At 44.9% G+C, this 27,622-nt stretch overlaps 1 protein-coding gene across 2 annotated transcripts in view; it reads right to left on the bottom strand.

Annotated features, from left to right (window-relative positions):
* The window catches only part of LOC141239847 (beta-1,4-galactosyltransferase 4-like), a 91,683-nt gene extending 64,959 nt beyond the window's left edge, over positions 1-26,724 (bottom strand). The window contains exon 1 of one of the 2 annotated variants that reach the window (XM_073668572.1): positions 26,591-26,724. The gene's annotated coding sequence lies outside the window, so the exon portion shown is untranslated. The remainder of the gene's footprint in view (positions 1-26,590) is intronic. The other variant, XM_073668573.1, reaches the window with a different exon arrangement.
* Between the last annotated feature and the right edge of the window lie 898 nt (positions 26,725-27,622).

The following is a 27,622-nucleotide window of genomic DNA, read 5'->3' as shown; positions in this document are numbered from 1 at the left end:
GGTCCCAACCCCATTTATAAGGCAAGAAATCCCACTTATTAAACCTGACAGGGCACACCTGTGAAGTGAAAACCATTTCCGGTGACTACCTCTTGAAGCTCATCAAGAGAATGCCAAGAGTGTGCAAAGCAGTCATCAAAGCAAAAGGTGGCTACTTTGAAGAACCTAGAATATAAGACATATTTTCAGTTGTGTCACACTTTTTTGTTAAGTATATAATTCCACATGTGTTAATTCATAGTTTTGATGCCTTCAGTGTGAAGGGTACAATTTTCAAAGTCATGAAAATACAGAAAAATCTTTAAATGAGAAGGTGTCCAAACTCTCTGATTAAGGGCATGAAAATTAAAAGTTTGAAAATTGCAACATTTTCAAAATTTTCGCTAAATTTCCGTTTTTTTCACAAGTAAACGCAAGTCTTATTGAAGAAATGTTACCACTATCATGAAGCACAATAGGTCACGAAAAAACAATCTCAGAATCAGTGAGATCCGTTGAAGCGTTCCAGAGTAATTACCTCATAATGTGACACTGGTCAGAATTTCAAAATTTGGCCCGGTCATTAAGGACATAATTGGCTCCGTCCTTAAGAGGTTAAAAAAACATTTTTTCCTACTTTGCATCCCAAATTTTTGGGGGAGGGGGCGTTTTATAGTTTAGTGCGTCGTATAATCCGCAAAACACGGTACTTCTTTTTAATTGGAGTACTGTCATGCCGTGTATTCTGGAGAACTGCCGTCTGCCGACCTGATGGTGGTACCTTTAGGGTAATGTTGATGTTAGTGTTTGAGTTACTGGATTATTTTAGTTTAAGTCCCCAAATTAATTGTATTTTAATTGAAGTCAATTTTCTCCCAAGATTTTTAGCAACTTTCTTCCGTTGGTTTATGTGAATATAAATTGTATCAATATGGGATTCACTGTGTGCTACAACTAAGAAGACTTGTGATGTACTATAATACTGCCCCCTATGTACAAGAACAACTATAATACTGCCCCCTATGTACAAGAATATAACTACTATAATACTGCTCCTATGTACAAGACTATAACTACTATAATACTGCCCCCTATGTACAAGAATATAACTACTATAATACTGCTCCTATGTGCAAGAATATAACTACTATAATACTGCCCCTATGTACAAGAATATAACTGCTATAATACTGCTCCCTATGTACAAGAATATAACTACTATAATACTGCCTCCTATGTACAAGAATATAACTACTATAATACTGCTCCTATATACAAGAATATTACTACTATAATACTGCCCCCTATGTACAAGATTATAACTACTATAATACTGCCCCCTATGTACAAGAATATAACTACTATAATACTGCCCCCTATGTACAAGAATATAACTACTATAATACTGCCCCCTATGTACAAGAATATAACTACTATAATACTGCCCCCTATGTACAAGAATATAACTACTATAATACTGCCCCTATGTACAAGAATATAACTACTATAATACTGCTCCTATGTACAAGAATATAACTACTATAATACTTCTCCTATGTACAAGAATATAACTACTATAATACTGCCCCCTATGTACAAGAATATACAGTGGCATGTAAAAGTTTGGGCAACCCTGATCAAAATTACTGTTATTGTGAATAGTTAAGACAGTTGAAGATGCAATGATCTAAAGATGACACATTTCCTTTGCATTTTAGGCAAAAAAAAATATGTACATTGTAATTATTTTTTTTTTTTTACATTTTAAAAATTACAAAAAGAAAAATGGGCCGATGCAAAAGTTTGTGCACCCTTGGGGATTTGTGTGCTCAGATAACTTTAACCAAGGTCTCAGACCTTAATTAGCCTGTTAGGGTCAAGGCTTTGTCACCATCGTTAGGAAAGGTCGGGTCAAATTTCCCAGCTTTATTAAAACCCAGCCTCCTCTAACCTGGTGCAGCCATGGCTTCTTCTAAGCAGCTGCCGAGCACTTATATAATAACCATTTACTATAATACTGTGTAGTCACAGAAGTGTTCATTCACAGCTTCACTAGAGCACCAGACATAAATGCATGGATCAGAAGAATCAGAGCGGTGCTCAGCTATAGAAAAGAATATAGTATTTAAGATTTCCTTAAAAAATGTTTTTTTTTTCATTTCTCCTTTAAGGGTTGATACCGTACCATTATGCAAATGACACGGACATCATACCCTTTCAAAGGGTTTAGAGTTACAACACAGAGCTATTAATCATAGACATAGGGTCTCTTATTCATTCCCCTGGGGACGCGAGTATCCGACATACGACTTCATTAAGCTTATCCATTAAACCATTTTCATTTAATATCACGTCTGCAGCACCCATTTTTGTAGACTCCCCTGTCTCTGATTAAGAGCTTTTGGTTGTAGCTCGAAACGCGCTAGTATGGTTTGATGTGGACCAAGGAGATAGGCTTCGCCGATGTAATCTGCGAACAGGCGGAGGGTCGAGATAGCTCTTTTTTTTTAGAAAATGTGTTGATACCCACATATGACTGCGATAGTTTCTCGGCTATGTTCACAGTAGAGAGAGAGAACATCTTAGTCCTACCCAGCCCTTGCCCCCCTGAGGCTCTACCTCACACCTTCATTATGAAATTCTTGAACTATAAGCAAAGAGGGAGGTGGTAAAGTCCCTATTCCATTCCCGGAATGCCCGGATCAATATGTGCTCAAACAATTGAGGTGATTTTGTCAAAAAACGCCTTAAGTAACTCAACCTTAACTACGCACATTCTAGTCATCTTACCTTAAGGTCATTTTTGACAACCGGTTGTACTTTTGAGAAATCCCCATGGGAGGTGCACGTCTTGTTGCAGTCATGATGTCTGGGTGAAGATTCTCCGCACCAATGATTCTAAGTCAGGTTGGGACTCTTCCTTTTGGGTGTCTAATGGCCACTCAAACATTATCTCTTTGACCTTGCCCTGACCGACCGTCACCATGTCCTTCCGGCCATGTCTAGGCCTTAGAGGTCACTATGCATCATAAGGTCGCAGCGCACGTCTTGACTTCACAATGTCATAACTTTATAACACGCAGTAAACTTCAGAGTCTGGACGTGGCCGGAAATCCTGGCCAGAGATGTGGGACACGGTGGTAGAAAGAAGAGGACCGGACAGCGGGCAGCAAGGCGGCCGGGGAGGTAGACAGGTTAAGAACAAACCTATAGAACCTGACAAAAAAAAAAAAACAACAACTGGTGAGTACTAGGGTTTTTTTTGTCAGGTTCTGTAGGTTTGTTCTTAACCCATCTGTTCGTAAAAAAATACACATTTTTATTAGACACAAATCTAAATAGTAGAGGAATGTTTAAAATAAGCAGGAAACTAAATAAAATTGTGCCTGTGGATCAAAGTTCATGACATTAATAAAAGGGGCACATGGCTCCATCAGTTATGGTGCACATACATAGACAAGGCAGCAATTGATAAAACCTGGATAACAAAAAATGGGGGGTGATCGTTATGGTTATAGTTATTAATGATAAGGTATGTGAACCATAAATGTCTCAAAAAGTGCTTAAGTGCAAAAAGGGACAAAAAATATACTATTGCAAGATGCCCTGCCCTAACGAAAGGTCAACCCCAACCTGTATGTATACATAGTATGGAGATAAGAATGACTGCCAAGGAGATAAGGGAATACGTATATAAGAAAATCAATGTTATCCTAAGGTTTGGGGCTATTAGGAACAATCTAGCTCAATGTAACATGAAGCCAGCCCAGTATAGGAAGCTTCACATAGTACCCTATAAGTAACATGTGCTTACTTGAATGGTGCTGATCCACATGGCGAAGGATATACCTCGACAACGCCGTTTCGCAAACTGCTTCTTCCTATAGGCACTTTCCCTCGAGAGACGAGATTTCGTCTCTCGAGATCTAGATCTGCGCATGCTCCGGCAGCCATTTAAACCTAAGCCCACCGCAGTGCTATGTACGGGAGAGGGAACTTACGCTCACCGCCGACTTCTTCTGAAGACGGGGCCCACAGTATCGCCCCACTCCCGCCGTCCAAGTCAGCGGCCCTTCTTCTGAGGACGGGGCCCGCAGCATCTCCCGGCTCCTGCCGCCGCCAACCTCCTGTATCTGTGACCCCGCTCCCCAGGTAAAATACCGTAACCTTCACATTATACTTGCATCATGCCTTATTTAATGTGTATACATATACCGTATTTTTCGGATTTTAAATACGAAAAATACGGTATATGTATACACATAAAATAAGGCAGGAAGCAAGTAATCATAAAATAACACAGTATGTGCACATAAAAACATAAAAAATTGTCAAGATTAATAATAATAATATTTTATTTATTTATATATCGCCAACATATTCCACAGAGCGTTACAATTCAGACAATTTACAAACATTATGGGCACTGTCCCCATTAGGGCTCACGATCTACATTCCCTATCAGTATGTCTTTGGAATGTGAGAGGAAACCAGATAACCTGGAGGAAACCCACACAAACACAGGGAGAACATACAAACTCCTTGTAGATGTTGTCCTTGGTGGGATTTGAACCCAGGACCCCAGCGCTGCAAGGCTGCAGTGCTAACCTCTGAGCCACCATGCCGCCCTGAGAGAGTCCTCAGTGGTTGATACCTTTTAATGGATAACTGAAAAGATGGGAACAAATAGCAGCTTTGGAGACACCTCGTCAAGTTTCAGGTATAACACAAATTCTGAGAAGTCACAATCATACATGACAGTACACAGAATAGTGCAGCAATGAGACAAGTGATGGAATCAGAACTATCAGAATGGGGAGGGGAGAAACAGTTGTGGCAGTAAATATTGAAGCAAGTCATAGATCAGGAAGGTGAACATTTTATTGTTCACTGATTGAGGTCTGGTCCCGGGATGTGAAGCCCCCAGGAGGTCTGAGGAGCACATTTCTTGAAGTGTAACTGTCGTTTTCAGAGAACTTGAAGTGGAATGTCTAAAATCTTATATAGGGAAAATATATATTCTTGTACCGTGTTAGCCAGTAGATAGAAAAATATTTAGATTTGAGAGTCCTCAGTGGTTGATACCTTTTAATGGCTAAGTGAAAAGAAGGTAACAAATTGCAAGCTTTCGAGCCTACTCAGGTCTCTTCATCAGGCATAGTATACCACAAAATCTGGAGAGTCACATATTTATACACAATAAGACACACAAAAAATGCAATAGGTAAGACAGGTGATGAAATGCAGAGTTATTATGGAAGAGATAAACAGTTCTGGCTATAAATATTTTAGCAGTTAATAGATAAGGAGTATGAAGGTTTTATTGTCCTGTGACTAGGTCCAGTGTTGTGATGACCTCACAGGCCTGAGAGTCTGAGAAGCACATTCATTAGTTGATGTAGAATGACATAAATCCATGTGACACATTCATTCCTGCTCTGAAAGTGTTAAAGGTCACCATCAGTTTATATTCTGAGATTCTTCTTTCTCTCTGAGATTTGAAGTTACCTTTTAATACCAGTAATTTCATGTCTTTTATGCTGTGATCAGGGGAACAAAAATGCTTGGCTACAGGCAGATCTATTCTTTTTTCTTTTATTGTGTGGCGATGATGATTCATCCTTGTTCTAATTTTTTGCCCTGTCTCCCCTACACAAAGACCCCCAGCTGGACATTTGGTACATATAATTAAGTACACTACATTAGATGTGATACAGTTGAAAGTACCTGGGATCTTATAGTCCTGATGTGAGTTGGGAATCTTTATCTTGTCTGTGGTCGTTATAAACGGACAGGTTTTACATTTTTTCTGGTTGCAAGGAAAGGTACCTGTAGCTGGTGGAGATGACAGGGAGCTTCTGACAATGATGCTTCTTAGATTTGGGGCCTGCCTGAAACACAGAAGTGGGGGGTCTGGAAATCTGGATTGTAATCGGGCATCTTTTTGTAGTAAGGGTTGTAGTTTCCGTGCAGCTCTTCTTAGCGCCTCCAGATTTGGATTGTAGGTGACTACTAGAGGCACCCGGTTGTTTTCTTGTTTGGGTTTGTAATGTAGGAGATGATTCCTTGATATTCTGGTGGCTCTTGTAATCTGGTTCTCAATTGTTCTTGAATGGTAGCCCTGTTTCAAAAAGGACCTTTCCTTGCAACCAGAAAAAATGGAAAACCTGTCCGTTTATAACGACCACAGACCAGATAAAGATCCCCAACTCACATCAGGACTATAAGATCCCAGGTATGTTCAGCTGTATCACATCTAATGTAGTGTACTTAATTATATGTGCCAAATGTCCAGCTGGGGGTCTTTGTGTAGGGGAGACAGGGCAAAAACTTAGAACAAGGATGAATCATCATCGCCACACAATAAAAGAAAAAACAATAGATCTGCCTGTAGCCAAGCATTTTTGTTCCCCTTATCACAGCATAAAATAGATGAAATCATTAGTATTAAAAAGTAACTTCAAATCTCAAAGAGAAAGAAGAATCTCAGAATATAAACTGATGGTGACCTTTAACACTTTCAGAGCAGGAATGAATGTGTCACATGGATTTATGTCATTCTACATCAACTAATGAATGTGTTCCTCAGACTCTCAGACCTGTGAGGTCATCACAACACTGGACCTAGTCACAGGACAATAAAACCTTCACACTCCTTATCTATTAACTGCTAAAATATTTATAGCCAGAACTGTTTATCTATTCCATAATAACTCTGCTTTTCATCACCTGTCTTACCTATCGCATTTTTTGTGTGTCTTATTGTGTATAAATATGTGACTCTTCAGATTTTGTGTTATACTATGCCTGATGAAGAGACCGGAGTAGTCTCGAAAGCTTGCAATTTGTTACCATCTTTTCAGTTAGCCATTAAAAAGGTATCAACCACTGAGGACTCTCAAATCTAAATATTTTTAAAATCTTATAAAATTTTGTCTCCAGAGAGGAAGAGGACTAGAACTCTACTGCCACCTACTGTAAGTAGCAATCCTAACAGTTAATATCAACCCTTTAACGAGCCTTGCCAAATAACTTTCAATAAAAGCCAAATCAGAATCTCTATTTACAGACAAGTACAAAGCAAGAGATCTGATTTGGCTGCATGAGAGGCTTCTGACACGTGTCTGCAAATCGAGACTATTTTGGCTTTTATTTTAAGACATATGGCAAGGCTTATTAAAATCGTTGGTACTATTAGGATTGCCACTTCCAGTAGGTGGCGCTAGAGTTCAAGTCCTCTTCCTCTCTGAAGAGATAATATACATATATAATTTCCCAAAGGAGCAATGAATGGCCTATAAATCTCCCTACACTGGCATGTTACTTTACACAAAGAGATATGTTACCCCTTAGACACCAGTAAGAGGCCTCTCAAACACCCTGAAACACGTGTCTGCAAATAGAGTGTCTGCTAGCTACAGACCTGTCTCTAATCTCACTTTTATTTCTAAACTTCTGGAACGTTTTATCCACTCCTGTCTAATAAGCTCTCAGATAACTCTTCTTGACCATTTACAATCCGGTTTCCGCTCTTTACATTCTATTGAAACTGCCCTCACTAAAGTCTCTAATGATCTACTAACAGCTAAATCTAATGGTCACTACTCCCGGCTGATTCTCCTGGATCTCTCTGCAGCATTCGACACTGTGGATCACCAGCTACTGCTCACGATGCTCTGCTCTATCGGGCTCAAGGACACTGTTCTCTCCTGGTTCTCCTCCTACCAATCTGACTGCTCCTTCACAGTATATTTTGCCAGCTCCTCTTCCTCTCTTTCCCCTTATTGTCGGGGTCCCTCAAGGATCAGTCCTAGGGCCCCTCCTTTTCTCCTTATACACTGCTCCTACTGGACAAACAATCAGTAGATTCGGTTTTCAGCATCATCTCTACGCTGATGACACCAATTATACACATCGTCTCCCTGCATCACCCCTGCATTACTACAGATACCAGTGATTGTCTATACGCTGTCTCTAGCATCATGACCTTCCTCTATCTAAAACGAAATCTGTCAAAAACTGAACTCCTTGTGTTTCCCCCCTCCACTAACCTACCTATGCCCACTATTGCCATTTCCATGCGTGGCTCCACTATTACTCCCCAACACCAGGCCCGCTGTCTTGGGGTCATATTCGACTCACATCTTTCCTTCACCCCCCCATCCGATCACTGCAACTGTCTACTAATCAGTCTCCCTCATACTAAACTCTCCCCTCTCCAATTGGTCCTGAATACAGCAGCAAGGATCATATTCCTTTCCAACCACTACACCGATGCCTCTACCCTGTGCCAGTCGTTACACTGGTTGCCCATCTGATACAAAGTTCAATATAAACTTATCACTCTCACCCACGAAGACTTCTGCACCACTCTACATCTCCTCCCTCGTCTCAGTCTATCACCCTACCCGTCCTCGTTGTTTTTTTAATGACCTAAGAATAACATCCTCAATAATTTGAACCTACCCCTTCCGTCTCCAAGTCTTCTCTCACGCTGCGCGGCTTCTCTGGAATGCACTACTCAGGACAATTCAATTACAGTTTTAAGCGTGCCAAAAAACACATTTCTTTAGACTGGCCCATCGCCCCACCTCATTTATCTAACTACCCCCCCCCCCACTTCCTGTTTCACCCATACAAAATTATCTTCAAAATCAGGACCCCCATAGCATCTGTTCACACCTTCCATGCACTTAATAGCCCTCTGTGCCTGTACTGTACACATACTGGCTGGTGACCGGTTCATGCAGCATTATGTAAACACCCTATTTATTATACTGATGGGTGGACCGTACAATACATGCACTTTTTACCATTTACCCTTCGTGTCTCCCCAATTTCCTCATAGATTGTAGCTTGCGAGCAGATGAACCCTCACTCCTCATTATGTGTTATTCTGTAATGTCTATTGTCCGTACGAGTCCCCACGAAAATGAAAACTGCTGTGGAATTTGTTGGCGCTATAGAAATAAAAATTATTATTAGAGATTGTGGCTTGGCTTTTATCCTAAGTGATGTCCTCTTCCTCTCTGAAGAGACAATTTGCGTATATAATTTCCCAGAGGAGCATTCTATAGCAAATAAGTCTCCTTACATAGGCATGCCCCTTAAACCACAGTAAGAGGCCTGCCAAAAAGCCAAATCAGATCTCTTGCTTTGTACTGAAGAGGGTCAACATCCCAAAACAGGTGTCTGCAAATAGAGATTCTGATTTGGCCTTTATCCTAAGTAATGTGGCTAAGATTATTAATGGGTCAATATTGACTTTTAGAATTGTTATTTCCTGCAGTACAGAAATAGGGAGAAGAATCTATAATCCCAGGATGGCGGCCGGCCGCACAATACAGATATAGGAGAAGTATCTATAATCAGGAGATCAGTGCCGGCCACACAGTCCAGATATAGGAGAAGTATCTATAATCAGGAGATCAGTGCCGGCCACACAGTACAGATATAGGAGAAGTATCTCTAATCAGGGGATCAGTGCCGGCCGCACAGTCCAGATATAGGAGAAGTATCTCTAATCAGGGGATCAGTGCCGGCCGCACAGTCCAGATATAGGAGAAGTATCTCTAATCAGGGGATCAGTGCCGGCCACACAGTCCAGATATAGGAGAAGTATCTCTAATCAGGAGATCAGTGCCGGCCACACAGTCCAGATATAGGAGAAGTATCTCTAATCAGGAGATCAGTGCCGGCCGCACAGTCCAGATATAGGAGAAGTATCTCTAATCAGGAGATCAGTGCCGGCCGCACAGTCCAGATATAGGAGAAGTATCTCTAATCAGGAGATCAGTGCCGGCCACACAGTCCAGATATAGGAGAAGTATCTCTAATCAGGAGATCAGTGCCGGCCACACAGTCCAGATATAGGAGAAGTATCTATAATCAGGAGATCAGTGCCGGCCGCACAGTCCAGATATAGGAGAAGTATCTATAATCAGGGGATCAGTGCCGGCCGCACAGTCCAGATATAGGAGAAGTATCTATAATCCGGAGATCAGTGCCGGCCACACAGCCCAGATATAGGAGAAGTATCTCTAATCAGGAGATCAGTGCCGGCCACACAGTCCAGATATAGGAGAAGTATCTCTAATCAGGTGATCAGTGCCGGCCACACAGTCCAGATATAGGAGAAGTATCTATAATCAGGAGATCAGTGCCGGCCACACAGTCCAGATATAGGAGAAGTATCTCTAATCAGGGGATCAGTGCCGGCCACACAGTCCAGATATAGGAGAAGTATCTATAATGAGGAGATCAGTGCCGGCCGCACAGTCCAGATATAGGAGAAGTATCTATAATCCGGAGATCAGTGCCGGCCGCACAGTCCAGATATAGGAGAAGTATCTATAATCCGGAGATCAGTGCCGGCCGCACAGTCCAGATATAGGAGAAGTATCTATAATCCGGAGATCAGTGCCGGCCGCACAGTCCAGATATAGGAGAAGTATCTATAATCCGGAGATCAGTGCCGGCCGCACAGTCCAGATATAGGAGAAGTATCTATAATCCGGAGATCAGTGCCGGCCGCACAGTCCAGATATAGGAGAAGTATCTATAATCAGGAGATCAGTGCCGGCCGCACAGTCCAGATATAGGAGAAGTATCTATAATCAGGAGATCAGTGCCGGCCGCACAGTCCAGATATAGGAGAAGTATCTATAATGAGGAGATCAGTGCCGGCCACACAGTCCAGATATAGGAGAAGTATCTATAATGAGGAGATCAGTGCCGGCCGCACAGTCCAGATATAGGAGAAGTATCTATAATGAGGAGATCAGTGCCGGCCACACAGTCCAGATATAGGAGAAGTATCTATAATCAGGAGATCAGTGCCGGCCGCACAGTACAGATATAGGAGAAGTATCTATAATCAGGAGATCAGTGCCGGCCACACAGTCCAGATATAGGAGAAGTATCTATAATCAGGAGATCAGTGCCGGCCACACAGTCCAGATATAGGAGAAGTGTCTATAATCAGGAGATCAGTGCCGGCCGCACAGTCCAGATATAGGAGAAGTATCTATAATCAGGAGATCAGTGCCGGCCACACAGTCCAAATATAGGAGAAGTATCTATAATCAGGGGATCAGTGCCGGCCGCACAGTACAGATATAGGAGAAGTATCTATAATCAGGAGATCAGTGCCGGCCACACAGTACAGATATAGGAGAAGTATCTATAATCAGGAGATCAGTGCCGGCCGCACAGTCCAGATATAGAAGAAGTATCTATAATCCGGAGATCAGTGCCGGCCACACAGTACAGATATAGGAGAAGTATCTATAATCCGGAGATCAGTGCCGGCCACACAGTCCAGATATAGGAGAAGTATCTATAATCCGGAGATCAGTGCCGGCCGCACAGTCCAGATATAGGAGAAGTATCTATAATCCGGAGATCAGTGCCGGCCACACAGTACAGATATAGGAGAAGTATCTATAATCCGGAGATCAGTGCCGGCCACACAGTACAGATATAGGAGAAGTATCTATAATGAGGAGATCAGTGCCGGCCGCACAGTCCAGATATAGGAGAAGTATCTATAATCAGGAGATCAGTGCCGGCCACACAGTACAGATATAGGAGAAGTATCTATAATCCGGAGATCAGTGCCGGCCGCACAGTACAGATATAGGAGAAGTATCTATAATCCGGAGATCAGTGCCGGCCGCACAGTACAGATATAGGAGAAGTATCTAAAATGAGGAGATCAGTGCCGGCCGCACAGTACAGATATAGGAGAAGTATCTATAATCAGGGGATCAGTTCCGGCCGCACAGTACAGATATAGGAGAAGTATCTATAATCAGGAGATCAGTGCCGGCCGCACAGTCCAGATATAGGAGAAGTATCTATAATCAGGGGATCAGTGCCGGCCACACAGTACAGATATAGGAGAAGTATCTAAAATGAGGAGATCAGTGCCGGCCGCACAGTCCAGATATAGGAGAAGTATCTAATGAGGAGATCAGTGCCGGCCGCACAGTCCAGATATAGGAGAAGTATCTATAATCAGGAGATCAGTGCCGGCCACACAGTACAGATATAGGAGAAGTATCTATAATCAGGAGATCAGTGCCGGCCGCACAGTACAGATATAGGAGAAGTATCTATAATCAGGAGATCAGTGCCGGCCACACAGTACAGATATAGGAGAAGTATCTATAATCAGGAGATCAGTGCCGGCCACACAGTACAGATATAGGAGAAGTATCTATAATCAGGAGATCAGTGCCGGCCGCACAGTACAGATATAGGAGAAGTATCTATAATCAGGGGATCAGTGCCAGCCACACAGTACAGATATAGGAGAAGTATCTATAATCAGGAGATCAGTGCCGGCCACACAGTACAGATATAGGAGAAGTCTCTATAATCAGGAGATCAGTGCCGGCCACACAGTACAGATATAGGAGAAGTATCTATAATCAGGGGATCAGTGGCGGCCACACAGTACAGATATAGGAGAAGTATCTATAATCAGGAGATCAGTGCCGGCCGCACAGTCCAGATATAGGAGAAGTATCTATAATCAGGAGATCAGTGCCGGCCGCACAGTCCAGATATAGGAGAAGTATCTATAATCAGGAGATCAGTGCCGGCCACACAGTCCAGATATAGGAGAAGTATCTATAATCAGGAGATCAGTGCCGGCCGCACAGTCCAGATATAGGAGAAGTATCTATAATCAGGAGATCAGTGCCGGCCGCACAGTACAGATATAGGAGAAGTATCTATAATCAGGAGAATAGTGCCGGCCGCACAATACAGATATAGGAGAAGTATCTATAATCAGGAGATCAGTGCCGGCCACACAGTCCAGATATAGAAGAAGTATCTATAATCAGGGGATCAGTGCCGGCCGCACAGTCCAGATATAGGAGAAGTATCTATAATCAGGAGATCAGTGCCGGCCGCACAGTACAGATATAGGAGAAGTATCTATAATCAGGGGATCAGTGCCGGCCACACAGTACAGATATAGGAGAAGTATCTATAATCAGGAGATCAGTGCCGGCCACACAGTACAGATATAGGAGAAGTATCTATAATCAGGAGATCAGTGCCGGCCACACAGTACAGATATAGGAGAAGTATCTATAATCAGGGGATCAGTGCCGGCCACACAGTCCAGATATAGGAGAAGTATCTATAATCAGGAGATCAGTGCCGGCCGCACAGTCCAGATATAGGAGAAGTATCTATAATCAGGAGATCAGTGCCGGCCGCACAGTCCAGATATAGGAGAAGTATCTATAATCAGGAGATCAGTGCCGGCCACACAGTCCAGATATAGGAGAAGTATCTATAATCAGGAGATCAGTGCCGGCCGCACAGTCCAGATATAGGAGAAGTATCTATAATCAGGAGATCAGTGCCGGCCGCACAGTACAGATATAGGAGAAGTATCTATAATCAGGAGAATAGTGCCGGCCGCACAATACAGATATAGGAGAAGTATCTATAATCAGGAGATCAGTGCCGGCCACACAGTCCAGATATAGAAGAAGTATCTATAATCAGGGGATCAGTGCCGGCCGCACAGTCCAGATATAGGAGAAGTATCTATAATCAGGAGATCAGTGCCGGCCGCACAGTCCAGATATAGGAGAAGTATCTATAATCAGGAGATCAGTGCCGGCCGCACAGTCCAGATATAGGAGAAGTATCTATAATCAGGAGATCAGTGCCGGCCGCACAGTCCAGATATAGGAGAAGTATCTATAATCAGGAGATCAGTGCCGGCCGCACAGTCCAGATATAGGAGAAGTATCTATAATCAGGAGATCAGTGCCGGCCGCACAGTCCAGATATAGGAGAAGTATCTATAATCAGGAGATCAGTGCCGGCCGCACAGTCCAGATATAGGAGAAGTATCTATAATCAGGAGATCAGTGCCGGCCGCACAGTCCAGATATAGGAGAAGTATCTATAATCAGGAGATCAGTGCCGGCCGCACAGTCCAGATATAGGAGAAGTATCTATAATCAGGAGATCAGTGCCGGCCGCACAGTCCAGATATAGGAGAAGTATCTATAATGAGGGGATCAGTGCCGGCCGCACAGTCCAGATATAGGAGAAGTATCTATAATCCGGGGATCAGTGCCGGCCGCACAGTCCAGATATAGGAGAAGTATCTATAATCCGGAGATCAGTGCCGGCCACACAGTCCAGATATAGGAGAAGTATCTATAATCAGGAGATCAGTGCCGGCCGCACAGTCCAGATATAGGAGAAGTATCTATAATGAGGAGATCAGTGCCGGCCACACAGTCCAGATATAGGAGAAGTATCTATAATGAGGAGATCAGTGCCGTCCACACAGTCCAGATATAGGAGAAGTATCTATAATGAGGAGATCAGTGCCGGCCACACAGTCCAGATATAGGAGAAGTATCTATAATCAGGAGATCAGTGCCGGCCGCACAGTACAGATATAGGAGAAGTATCTATAATCAGGAGATCAGTGCCGGCCGCACAGTCCAGATATAGGAGAAGTATCTATAATCAGGAGATCAGTGCCGGCCGCACAGTACAGATATAGGAGAAGTATCTATAATCCGGAGATCAGTGCCGGCCGCACAGTCCAGATATAGGAGAAGTATCTATAATCAGGGGATCAGTGCCGGCCGCACAGTCCAGATATAGGAGAAGTATCTATAATCAGGAGATCAGTGCCGGCCGCACAGTCCAGATATAGGAGAAGTATCTATAATCAGGAGATCAGTGCCGGCCGCACAGTCCAGATATAGGAGAAGTATCTATAATCAGGAGATCAGTGCCGGCCGCACAGTCCAGATATAGGAGAAGTATCTATAATCAGGAGATCAGTGCCGGCCGCACAGTCCAGATATAGAAGAAGTATCTATAATCAGGAGATCAGTGCCGGCCGCACAGTCCAGATATAGGAGAAGTATCTATAATCAGGAGATCAGTGCCGGCCGCACAGTCCAGATATAGGAGAAGTATCTATAATCAGGAGATCAGTGCCGGCCGCACAGTCCAGATATAGGAGAAGTATCTAAAATGAGGAGATCAGTGCCGGCCGCACAGTCCAGATATAGGAGAAGTATCTATAATCCGGAGATCAGTGCCGGCCACACAGTACAGATATAGAAGAAGTATCTATAATGAGGAGATCAGTGCCGGCCGCACAGTCCAGATATAGGAGAAGTATCTATAATGAGGAGATCAGTGCCGGCCACACAGTCCAGATATAGGAGAAGTATCTATAATCAGGAGATCAGTGCCGGCCGCACAGTCCAGATATAGGAGAAGTATCTCTAATCAGGAGATCAGTGCCGGCCACACAGTCCAGATATAGGAGAAGTATCTATAATCAGGAGATCAGTGCCGGCCACACAGTACAGATATAGAAGAAGTATCTATAATCAGGAGATCAGTGCCGGCCACACAGTACAGATATAGGAGAAGTATCTATAATCAGGAGATCAGTGCCGGCCACACAGTACAGATATAGGAGAAGTATCTATAATCAGGAGATCAGTGCCGGCCGCACAGTACAGATATAGGAGAAGTATCTATAATCAGGGGATCAGTGCCGGCCACACAGTCCAGATATAGGAGAAGTATCTATAATCAGGAGATCAGTGCCGGCCGCACAGTCCAGATATAGGAGAAGTATCTATAATGAGGAGATCAGTGCCGGCCACACAGTCCAGATATAGGAGAAGTATCTATAATCAGGAGATCAGTGCCGGCCACACAGTCCAGATATAGGATAAGTATCTATAATCAGGAGATCAGTGCCGGCCGCACAGTCCAGATATAGGAGAAGTATCTATAATCAGGAGATCAGTGCCGGCCGCACAGTCCAGATAGAGGAGAAGTATCTATAATCAGGAGATCAGTGCCGGCCGCACAGTCCAGATATAGGAGAAGTATCTCTAATCAGGAGATCAGTGCCGGCCACACAGTCCAGATATAGGAGAAGTATCTCTAATCAGGAGATCAGTGCCGGCCACACAGTCCAGATATAGGATAAGTATCTCTAATCAGGAGATCAGTGCCAGCCACACAGTCCAGATATAGGAGAAGTATCTCTAATCTGGAGATCAGTGCCGGCCACACAGTCCAGATATAGAAGAAGTATCTATAATCAGGAGATCAGTGCCGGCCACACAGTCCAGATATAGGAGAAGTATCTATAATCAGGGGATCAGTGCCGGCCGCACAGTCCAGATATAGGAGAAGTATCTATAATCAGGAGATCAGTGCCGGCCGCACAGTACAGATATAGGAGAAGTATCTATAATCAGGAGATCAGTGCCGGCCACACAGTACAGATATAGGAGAAGTATCTATAATCAGGAGATCAGTGCCGGCCACACAGTACAGATATAGGAGAAGTATCTATAATCAGGAGATCAGTGCCGGCCACACAGTACAGATATAGGAGAAGTATCTATAATCAGGAGATCAGTGCCGGCCACACAGTACAGATATAGAAGAAGTATCTATAATCAGTGGATCAGTGCCGGCCACACAGTACAGATATAGAAGAAGTATCTATAATCAGGAGATCAGAGCCGGCCACACAGTACAGATATAGGAGAAGTATCTATAATCAGGAGATCAGTGCCGGCCACACAGTACAGATATAGGAGAAGTATCTATAATCAGGAGATCAGTGCCGGCCACACAGTACAGATATAGGAGAAGTATCTATAATCAGGAGATCAGTGCCGGCCACACAGTACAGATATAGGAGAAGTATCTATAATCAGGAGATCAGTGCCGGCCACACAGTACAGATATAGGAGAAGTATCTATAATCAGGAGATCAGTGCCGGCCACACAGTACAGATATAGGAGAAGTATCTATAATCAGGAGATCAGTGCCGGCCACACAGTACAGATATAGAAGAAGTATCTATAATCAGGAGATCAGTGCCGGCCGCACAGTACAGATATAGAAGAAGTATCTATAATCAGGAGATCAGAGCCGGCCACACAGTACAGATATAGGAGAAGTATCTATAATCAGGGGATCAGTGCCGGCCGCACAGTACAGATATAGGGGAAGTATCTATAATGAGGAGATCAGTGCCGGCCGCACAGTACAGATATAGAAGAAGTATCTATAATCAGGAGATCAGTGCCGGCCACACAGTCCAGATATAGGAGAAGTATCTATAATCAGGAGATCAGTGCCGGCCGCACAGTCCAGATATAGGAGAAGTATCTATAATCAGTGGATCAGTGCCGGCCGCACAGTCCAGATATAGGAGAAGTATCTATAATCAGGAGATCAGTGCCGGCCGCACAGTCCAGATATAGGAGAAGTATCTATAATCAGTGGATCAGTGCCGGCCACACAGTCCAGATATAGGAGAAGTATCTATAATCCGGAGATCAGTGCCGGCCGCACAGTACAGATATAGGAGAAGTATCTATAATCAGGAGATCAGTGCCGGCCGCACAGTCCAGATATAGGAGAAGTATCTATAATCAGTGGATCAGTGCCGGCCACACAGTACAGATATAGAAGAAGTATCTATAATGAGGAGATCAGTGCCGGCCGCACAGTCCAGATATAGGAGAAGTATCTATAATGAGGAGATCAGTGCCGGCCGCACAGTACAGATATAGGAGAAGTATCTATAATCAGGAGATCAGTGCCGGCCGCACAGTACAGATATAGGAGAAGTATCTATAATCCGGAGATCAGTGCCGGCCGCACAGTCCAGATATAGGAGAAGTATCTATAATCAGGAGATCAGTGCCGGCCACACAGTCCAGATATAGGAGAAGTATCTATAATCAGGAGATCAGTGCCGGCCGCACAGTACAGATATAGGAGAAGTATCTATAATCCGGAGATCAGTGCCGGCCGCACAGTCCAGATATAGGAGAAGTATCTATAATGAGGAGATCAGTGCCGGCCGCACAGTCCAGATATAGGAGAAGTATCTATAATGAGGAGATCAGTGCCGGCCGCACAGTCCAGATATAGGAGAAGTATCTATAATGAGGAGATCAGTGCCGGCCGCAAAGTCCAGATATAGGAGAAGTATCTATAATGAGGAGATCAGTGCCGGCCACACAGTCCAGATATAGGAGAAGTATCTATAATCAGGAGATCAGTGCCGGCCACACAGTACAGATATAGGAGAAGTATCTATAATCAGGAGATCAGTGCCGGCCACACAGTACAGATATAGGAGAAGTATCTATAATCAGGAGATCAGTGCCGGCCACACAGTACAGATATAGGAGAAGTATCTATAATCAGGGGATCAGTGCCGGCCGCACAGTACAGATATAGGAGAAGTATCTATAATCAGTGGATCAGTGCCGGCCGCACAGTACAGATATAGGAGAAGTATCTAATGAGGAGATCAGTGCCGGCCGCACAGTACAGATATAGGAGAAGTATCTATAATGAGGAGATCAGTGCCGGCCACACAGTACAGATATAGGAGAAGTATCTATAATCAGGAGATCAGTGCCGGCCACACAGTACAGATATAGGAGAAGTATCTATAATCAGGAGATCAGTGCCGGCCACACAGTCCAAATATAGGAGAAGTATCTATAATCAGGAGATCAGTGCCGGCCGCACAGTACAGATATAGGAGAAGTATCTATAATGAGGAGATCAGTGCCGGCCACACAGTACAGATATAGGAGAAGTATCTATAATCAGTGGATCAGTGCCGGCCGCACAGTACAGATATAGGAGAAGTATCTATAATCAGTGGATCAGTGCCGGCCGCACAGTACAGATATAGGAGAAGTATCTAATGAGGAGATCAGTGCCGGCCGCACAGTACAGATATAGGAGAAGTATCTATAATGAGGAGATCAGTGCCGGCCACACAGTACAGATATAGGAGAAGTATCTATAATGAGGAGATCAGTGCCGGCCACACAGTCCAGATATAGGAGAAGTATCTATAATCAGTGGATCAGTGCCGGCCGCACAGTACAGATATAGGAGAAGTATCTATAATCAGTGGATCAGTGCCGGCCGCACAGTACAGATATAGGAGAAGTATCTCTAATCAGGAGATCAGTGCCGGCCACACAGTCCAGATATAGAAGAAGTATCTATAATCAGGAGACCAGTGCCGGCCACACAGTACAGATATAGGAGAAGTATCTATAATCAGGAGATCAGTGCCGGCCACACAGTACAGATATAGGAGAAGTATCTATAATCAGGAGATCAGTGCCGGCCACACAGTACAGATATAGGAGAAGTATCTATAATCAGGAGATCAGTGCCGGCCACACAGTACAGATATAGAAGAAGTATCTATAATCAGTGGATCAGTGCCGGCCACACAGTACAGATATAGAAGAAGTATCTATAATCAGGAGATCAGAGCCGGCCACACAGTACAGATATAGGAGAAGTATCTATAATCAGGAGATCAGTGCCGGCCACACAGTACAGATATAGGAGAAGTATCTATAATCAGGAGATCAGTGCCGGCCACACAGTACAGATATAGGAGAAGTATCTATAATCAGGAGATCAGTGCCGGCCACACAGTACAGATATAGGAGAAGTATCTATAATCAGGAGATCAGTGCCGGCCACACAGTACAGATATAGGAGAAGTATCTATAATCAGGAGATCAGTGCCGGCCACACAGTACAGATATAGGAGAAGTATCTATAATCAGGAGATCAGTGCCGGCCACACAGTACAGATATAGAAGAAGTATCTATAATCAGGGGATCAGTGCCGGCCGCACAATACAGATATAGGAGAAGTATCTATAATCAGGAGATCAGTGCCGGCCACACAGTACAGATATAGAAGAAGTATCTATAATCAGGAGATCAGAGCCGGCCACACAGTACAGATATAGGAGAAGTATCTATAATCAGGGGATCAGTGCCGGCCGCACAGTACAGATATAGGGGAAGTATCTATAATGAGGAGATCAGTGCCGGCCGCACAGTACAGATATAGAAGAAGTATCTATAATCAGGAGATCAGTGCCGGCCACACAGTCCAGATATAGGAGAAGTATCTATAATCAGGAGATCAGTGCCGGCCGCACAGTCCAGATATAGGAGAAGTATCTATAATCAGTGGATCAGTGCCGGCCGCACAGTCCAGATATAGGAGAAGTATCTATAATCAGGAGATCAGTGCCGGCCGCACAGTCCAGATATAGGAGAAGTATCTATAATCAGTGGATCAGTGCCGGCCACACAGTCCAGATATAGGAGAAGTATCTATAATCCGGAGATCAGTGCCGGCCGCACAGTACAGATATAGGAGAAGTATCTATAATCAGGAGATCAGTGCCGGCCGCACAGTCCAGATATAGGAGAAGTATCTATAATCAGTGGATCAGTGCCGGCCACACAGTACAGATATAGAAGAAGTATCTATAATGAGGAGATCAGTGCCGGCCGCACAGTCCAGATATAGGAGAAGTATCTATAATGAGGAGATCAGTGCCGGCCGCACAGTACAGATATAGGAGAAGTATCTATAATCCGGAGATCAGTGCCGGCCGCACAGTCCAGATATAGGAGAAGTATCTATAATCAGGAGATCAGTGCCGGCCACACAGTCCAGATATAGGAGAAGTATCTATAATCAGGAGATCAGTGCCGGCCGCACAGTACAGATATAGGAGAAGTATCTATAATCCGGAGATCAGTGCCGGCCGCACAGTCCAGATATAGAAGAAGTATCTATAATGAGGAGATCAGTGCCGGCCGCACAGTCCAGATATAGGAGAAGTATCTATAATGAGGAGATCAGTGCCGGCCGCACAGTCCAGATATAGGAGAAGTATCTATAATGAGGAGATCAGTGCCGGCCGCACAGTACAGATATAGGAGAAGTATCTAATGAGGAGATCAGTGCCGGCCACACAGTACAGATATAGGAGAAGTATCTATAATGAGGAGATCAGTGCCGGCCACACAGTCCAGATATAGGAGAAGTATCTATAATCAGGAGATCAGTGCCGGCCACACAGTACAGATATAGGAGAAGTATCTATAATCAGGAGATCAGTGCCGGCCGCACAGTCCAGATATAGGAGAAGTATCTATAATGAGGAGATCAGTGCCGGCCGCACAGTCCAGATATAGGAGAAGTATCTATAATGAGGAGATCAGTGCCGGCCACACAGTCCAGATATAGGAGAAGTATCTATAATCAGGAGATCAGTGCCGGCCACACAGTACAGATATAGGAGAAGTATCTATTGAGGAGATCAGTGCCGGCCGCACAGTCCAGATATAGGAGAAGTATCTATAATGAGGAGATCAGTGCCGGCCACACAGTCCAGATATAGGAGAAGTATCTATAATCAGGAGATCAGTGCCGGCCACACAGTACAGATATAGGAGAAGTATCTATAATGAGGAGATCAGTGCCGGCCGCACAGTACAGATATAGGAGAAGTATCTAATGAGGAGATCAGTGCCGGCCGCACAGTACAGATATAGGAGAAGTATCTAATGAGGAGATCAGTGCCGGCCGCACAGTACAGATATAGGAGAAGTATCTAATGAGGAGATCAGTGCCGGCCGCACAGTCCAGATATAGGAGAAGTATCTATAATGAGGAGATCAGTGCCGGCCGCAAAGTCCAGATATAGGAGAAGTATCTATAATCAGGAGATCAGTGCCGGCCACACAGTCCAGATATAGGAGAAGTGTCTATAATCAGGAGATCAGTGCCGGCCACACAGTACAGATATAGGAGAAGTATCTATAATCAGGAGATCAGTGCCGGCCACACAGTACAGATATAGGAGAAGTATCTATAATCAGGAGATCAGTGCCGGCCACACAGTACAGATATAGGAGAAGTATCTATAATCAGGGGATCAGTGCCGGCCGCACAGTACAGATATAGGAGAAGTATCTATAATCAGTGGATCAGTGCCGGCCGCACAGTACAGATATAGGAGAAGTATCTAATGAGGAGATCAGTGCCGGCCGCACAGTACAGATATAGGAGAAGTATCTATAATGAGGAGATCAGTGCCGGCCACACAGTACAGATATAGGAGAAGTATCTATAATCAGGAGATCAGTGCCGGCCACACAGTACAGATATAGGAGAAGTATCTATAATCAGGAGATCAGTGCCGGCCACACAGTCCAAATATAGGAGAAGTATCTATAATCAGGGGATCAGTGCCGGCCGCACAGTACAGATATAGGAGAAGTATCTATAATGAGGAGATCAGTGCCGGCCACACAGTACAGATATAGGAGAAGTATCTATAATGAGGAGATCAGTGCCGGCCGCACAGTACAGATATAGGAGAAGTATCTATAATGAGGAGATCAGTGCCGGCCACACAGTACAGATATAGGAGAAGTATCTATAATCAGGAGATCAGTGCCGGCCGCACAGTACAGATATAGGAGAAGTATCTATAATGAGGAGATCAGTGCCGGCCACACAGTACAGATATAGGAGAAGTATCTATAATCAGTGGATCAGTGCCGGCCGCACAGTACAGATATAGGAGAAGTATCTATAATCAGTGGATCAGTGCCGGCCGCACAGTACAGATATAGGAGAAGTATCTAATGAGGAGATCAGTGCCGGCCGCACAGTACAGATATAGGAGAAGTATCTATAATGAGGAGATCAGTGCCGGCCACACAGTACAGATATAGGAGAAGTATCTATAATGAGGAGATCAGTGCCGGCCACACAGTCCAGATATAGGAGAAGTATCTATAATCAGTGGATCAGTGCCGGCCGCACAGTACAGATATAGGAGAAGTATCTATAATCAGTGGATCAGTGCCGGCCGCACAGTACAGATATAGGAGAAGTATCTAATGAGGAGATCAGTGCCGGCCGCACAGTACAGATATAGGAGAAGTATCTATAATGAGGAGATCAGTGCCGGCCGCACAGTACAGATATAGGAGAAGTATCTATAATCAGGAGATCAGTGCCGGCCACACAGTACAGATATAGGAGAAGTATCTATAATCAGGAGATCAGTGCCGGCCGCACAGTGCAGATATAGGAGAAGTATCTATAATCAGGAGATCAGTGCCGGCCGCACAGTGCAGATATAGGAGAAGTATCTATAATGAGGAGATCAGTGCCGGCCGCACAGTCCAGATATAGGAGAAGTATCTATAATCAGGAGATCAGTGCCGGCCACACAGTCCAGATATAGGAGAAGTATCTATAATCAGGGGATCAGTGCCGGCCGCACAGTACAGATATAGGAGAAGTATCTATAATCAGGGGATCAGTGCCGGCCGCACAGTCCAGATATAGGAGAAGTATCTATAATGAGGAGATCAGTGCCGGCCGCACAGTACAGATATAGGAGAAGTATCTATAATCAGGAGATCAGTGCCGGCCGCACAGTCCAGATATAGGAGAAGTATCTATAATCAGGAGATCAGTGCCGGCCGCACAGTCCAGATATAGGAGAAGTATCTCTAATCAGGAGATCAGTGCCGGCCGCACAGTACAGATATAGGAGAAGTATCTATAATCAGGGGATCAGTGCCGGCCGCACAGTCCAGATATAGGAGAAGTATCTATAATCAGGGGATCAGTGCCGGCCGCACAGTACAGATATAGGAGAAGTATCTATAATCAGGAGATCAGTGCCGGCCGCACAGTACAGATATAGGAGAAGTATCTATAATCAGTGGATCAGTGCCGGCCGCACAGTACAGATATAGGAGAAGTATCTAATGAGGAGATCAGTGCCGGCCGCACAGTACAGATATAGGAGAAGTATCTAATGAGGAGATCAGTGCCGGCCACACAGTACAGATATAGGAGAAGTATCTATAATGAGGAGATCAGTGCCGGCCACACAGTCCAGATATAGGAGAAGTATCTATAATCAGGAGATCAGTGCCGGCCACACAGTCCAGATATAGGAGAAGTATCTATAATGAGGAGATCAGTGCCGGCCACACAGTCCAGATATAGGAGAAGTGTCTATAATCAGGAGATCAGTGCCGGCCACACAGTACAGATATAGAAGAAGTATCTATAATCAGGAGATCAGTGCCGGCCGCACAGTCCAGATATAGGAGAAGTATCTCTAATCAGGAGATCAGTGCCGGCCGCACAGTACAGATATAGGAGAAGTATCTCTAATCAGGAGATCAGTGCCGGCCGCACAGTACAGATATAGGAGAAGTATCTCTAATCAGGAGATCAGTGCCGGCCGCACAGTCCAGATATAGGAGAAGTATCTATAATCAGGAGATCAGTGCCGGCCGCACAGTACAGATATAGGAGAAGTATCTATAATCAGGGGATCAGTGCCGGCCGCACAGTACAGATATAGGAGAAGTATCTCTAATCAGGAGATCAGTGCCGGCCGCACAGTACAGATATAGGAGAAGTATCTCTAATCAGGAGATCAGTGCCGGCCGCACAGTCCAGATATAGGAGAAGTATCTATAATCAGGAGATCAGTGCCGGCCACACAGTACAGATATAGGAGAAGTATCTATAATGAGGAGATCAGTGCCGGCCGCACAGTACAGATATAGGAGAAGTATCTATAATCAGGAGATCAGTGCCGGCCGCACAGTACAGATATAGGAGAAGTATCTATAATCAGGAGATCAGTGCCGGCCGCACAGTACAGATATAGGAGAAGTATCTCTAATCAGGAGATCAGTGCCGGCCGCACAGTCCAGATATAGGAGAAGTATCTCTAATCAGGAGATCAGTGCCGGCCGCACAGTCCAGATATAGGAGAAGTATCTATAATCAGGAGATCAGTGCCGGCCGCACAGTACAGATATAGGAGAAGTATCTATAATCAGGAGATCAGTGCCGGCCGCACAGTACAGATATAGGAGAAGTATCTATAATCAGGAGATCAGTGCCGGCCGCACAGTACAGATATAGGAGAAGTATCTATAATCAGGAGATCAGTGCCGGCCACACAGTCCAGATATAGGAGAAGTATCTATAATCAGGAGATCAGTGCCGGCCACACAGTACAGATATAGGAGAAGTATCTATAATCAGGAGATCAGTGCCGGCCACACAGTCCAGATATAGGAGAAGTATCTATAATGAGGAGATCAGTGCCGGCCGCACAGTACAGATATAGGAGAAGTATCTATAATCAGGAGATCAGTGCCGGCCGCACAGTACAGATATAGGAGAAGTATCTATAATGAGGAGATCAGTGCCGGCCACACAGTCCAGATATAGGAGAAGTATCTATAATGAGGAGATCAGTGCCGGCCACACAGTCCAGATATAGGAGAAGTATCTATAATGAGGAGATCAGTGCCGGCCACACAGTCCAGATATAGGAGAAGTATCTATAATCAGGAGATCAGTGCCGGCCACACAGTCCAGATATAGGAGAAGTATCTATAATCAGGAGATCAGTGCCGGCCGCACAGTACAGATATAGGAGAAGTATCTATAATGAGGAGATCAGTGCCGGCCACACAGTCCAGATATAGGAGAAGTATCTATAATGAGGAGATCAGTGCCGGCCACACAGTCCAGATATAGGAGAAGTATCTATAATGAGGAGATCAGTGCCGGCCACACAGTCCAGATATAGGAGAAGTATCTATAATGAGGAGATCAGTGCCGGCCGCACAGTACAGATATAGGAGAAGTATCTATAATGAGGAGATCAGTGCCGGCCGCACAGTCCAGATATAGGAGAAGTATCTATAATGAGGAGATCAGTGCCGGCCACACAGTCCAGATATAGGAGAAGTATCTATAATCAGGAGATCAGTGCCGGCCACACAGTCCAGATATAGGAGAAGTATCTATAATCAGGAGATCAGTGCCGGCCGCACAGTCCAGATATAGGAGAAGTATCTATAATGAGGAGATCAGTGCCGGCCACACAGTCCAGATATAGGAGAAGTATCTATAATCAGGAGATCAGTGCCGGCCACACAGTCCAGATATAGGAGAAGTATCTATAATCAGGAGATCAGTGCCGGCCGCACAGTCCAGATATAGGAGAAGTATCTATAATGAGGAGATCAGTGCCGGCCACACAGTCCAGATATAGGAGAAGTATCTATAATCAGTGGATCAGTGCCGGCCGCACAGTCCAGATATAGGAGAAGTATCTATAATCAGGAGATCAGTGCCGGCCACACAGTCCAGATATAGGAGAAGTATCTATAATCAGGAGATCAGTGCCGGCCGCACAGTCCAGATATAGGAGAAGTATCTATAATGAGGAGATCAGTGCCGGCCACACAGTCCAGATATAGGAGAAGTATCTATAATCAGGAGATCAGTGCCGGCCACACAGTACAGATATAGGAGAAGTGTCTATAATCAGGAGATCAGTGCCGGCCGCACAGTACAGATATAGGAGAAGTGTCTATAATCAGGAGATCAGTGCCGGCCACACAGTACAGATATAGGAGAAGTATCTATAATCAGGAGATCAGTGCCGGCCGCACAGTCCAGATATAGGAGAAGTATCTATAATCAGGAGATCAGTGCCGGCCGCACAGTACAGATATAGGCAGATTACACTATATATCTTTATCTCTCAGGACATACAGAGTGATCAGACACCAGCAGGGTGCAGGTACAGGCACGGCCCGCAGGGGGCGACCTGCAGTGCGGGTGCGGTCTCGGGTTCTCACCTCTCTCCCCGGGAAGCTCAGGACGTCTCCATCACTCCTGTTCCGTTATACACCACAGACCTTGGAGGACCCGAGGACAGAGCGTCTACAGCGCCCAGCTGTATCCGGCAGAGGGAATGAAAGAGGAAGCGCTGCCGCCGCCATGTTGGTTGAGGGCACAGTAATCTGCGCTTATAATGTGGGCATTATCCCCCCAGTGTGGAGCTGGAGTGAGCTCGCTGAGCTTTACTCTGCTGTGACTTTTATAGAGGCAGATAGACGTCGTGTTCTTTGTTATTTCCTGTCCTGAGCGGATCCTGCGCTGCTCCTTCCTCTGCAGACAAGTTTCTTTTGCAATAGTTGAGAAGCTCACAAAGTGCAGATCCCCCCTGAATTGTCTTGTCCCCCCGCTAATATACAGGGATATAGCCTGTAGTACAGACCCCCAAGCCAGACTCCCTAAGTAGTTAAAAATTTCGCAGACCACCCCCCAACAAATACAAACTCCAGACCCTGTAAAAGTAGTAAGAGGGTCCTACACTAATACAGCCCCCCAAACTAATACAGAACCCTGTCCAAACCCCTATACAGATACAGACCCCAGACCAGACTCACTATACAGATACAGACCCCAGACCTGACTCACTATACAGATACAGACCCCAGACCTGACTCACTGTAACGGGTCCGGGAGGCGGAACCTCTGAGCTACTATACAAGGGGGCGGCCCTTGTAAGGGAGCGGGTGGCAGTCTCTGGGTGAACGGACAGGGAGTTACGGCAAGTGATCAGGGCAGTCTCTGGGTAAGGGGTAGGTACGACCTGTGATGGCAGAGCCTCCGGGTAGGCTAGCAGGCAGATGGTAGATGTGTGCTCCCAGGTGAGCAAGCGAGAGTCTCTGGAATAGCAGGTGGTCACGGCACGTGACGGTGGAACCTCCGGGCTGGCAGGCAGGTAGGTAACGGAGAAGCGCTCCCAGGTGAGCGGGCAAGAGTCTCTGGAATAGCTGGTGGTCACCGCACGTGACAACGGGACCTCCGGGCTGGCAAGCAGG

This window comes from Phyllobates terribilis, unplaced genomic scaffold (genome assembly GCF_046119375.1).
Source record: "Phyllobates terribilis strain yellow unplaced genomic scaffold, ASM4611937v1 Scaffold_2__4_contigs__length_985480577, whole genome shotgun sequence".
Lineage (NCBI taxonomy): Eukaryota > Metazoa > Chordata > Amphibia > Anura > Dendrobatidae > Phyllobates > Phyllobates terribilis.
This window is presented reverse-complemented; position numbering and strand designations above follow the sequence as displayed.